The sequence below is a fragment of the Perognathus longimembris genome, chromosome 23 (genome assembly GCF_023159225.1).
Source record: "Perognathus longimembris pacificus isolate PPM17 chromosome 23, ASM2315922v1, whole genome shotgun sequence".
NCBI classification, from domain to species: domain Eukaryota; kingdom Metazoa; phylum Chordata; class Mammalia; order Rodentia; family Heteromyidae; genus Perognathus; species Perognathus longimembris.
This window is the reverse complement of record NC_063183.1, coordinates 9,793,481-9,794,521: the sequence shown is the minus strand read 5'-3', so window position 1 is coordinate 9,794,521 and position 1,041 is coordinate 9,793,481. Positions and strand designations below refer to the sequence as shown.

At 69.8% G+C, this 1,041-nt stretch overlaps 1 non-coding gene across 1 annotated transcript; it reads left to right on the top strand.

The window, feature by feature from the left end:
- The first annotated feature begins 448 nt into the window (after positions 1–448).
- On the top strand, positions 449–520 carry Trnat-cgu. The gene has a single exon. It is a non-coding gene; the product is annotated as a tRNA-Thr (tRNA).
- The last annotated feature ends 521 nt before the right edge of the window (positions 521–1,041 follow it).

Sequence of the window (1,041 nt, the reverse complement as noted above, 5' to 3'; positions counted from 1 at the left end):
CCCACGCCTCTCCCTCCCTCCGCGGCCGCGGCGCCCACCCCAGCTGGACGGCGAATGATGGTAACTGCCGCCCTTCCTCCGCTGAGAGAGGGGAAACTGAGGCTCGGACACCAGCCGCCCCCGCCGCGCGACCGCCGGCGGGGCTGGGATTCGAACCGGGAGCTCCCGGACGCAGACAAGTGCCTCGCTCACTCCGCACCTCCCCCCGGCCCCGGCTCAGCCCGTGGTGACGACAGCCGCCGCCCGCCCGGGCCCGGGACCCCGAGCTCCCCGCAGGGACACAGGGACGCGGGACTGCGACCGCCCGAGCCGCGCAGGCCGCGCGCGCGCCCGCGGAGCCCCGCCCCTCGCCGCCCTGGGGCGGGGCCGGCGCTCCGCTCGCGCCCGCGGGGCCAGCGCACGGGAGCGGCGCCAGCATAGAGGAGCTCCGGGCCGCTGCCGCAACGCAGGCGCGGTGGCCAAGTGGTAAGGCGTCGGTCTCGTAAACCGAAGATCACGGGTTCGAACCCCGTCCGTGCCTGTTGGGGCCAACACCCTTTCTTCTGCAGTGGGGTGAGTTTTTAGGGGAAGCCTTCTTTTCAGTAGTGGCCGTGGCAGATTAGCGAACCGGCATGATGTAGACAGACATCTTGAGCTGCTGTTTTTCTGCCCTGATGTCTGTCATCCAGGCGGGCGGCGGGCGTTGTGTCCGGAGCCGGGAATCCTTGCCTGGAGGGGCGGGGAGGACTCCGAAGCGAGCACTGGCTCTGGGCCTTCCCCTACCCCCCTGTGAACGGCTGTGCAGTGGGGAGCCTGGCCCCTCAGCCTGAGCGGACACTCAGCGCCTCTGAAGAGGGGGGAGCCCCAGCCTCGGGGTTCCCCTCACACACACTCCTCCAGCTGTGCTCCAGCACCTCCTCCTCAGCCCTGGGCCACCTGTGCCTCCAAAGTGAGGAGAGGGACGAAGCTGCTTGACAGGATTCCTCCTGCAGTTACCCTCCACCGTGGGCCCTAGAACCATCCTCAAAGCCCCCCTCGTCCCCACGCAACAGCCCCCGAAGA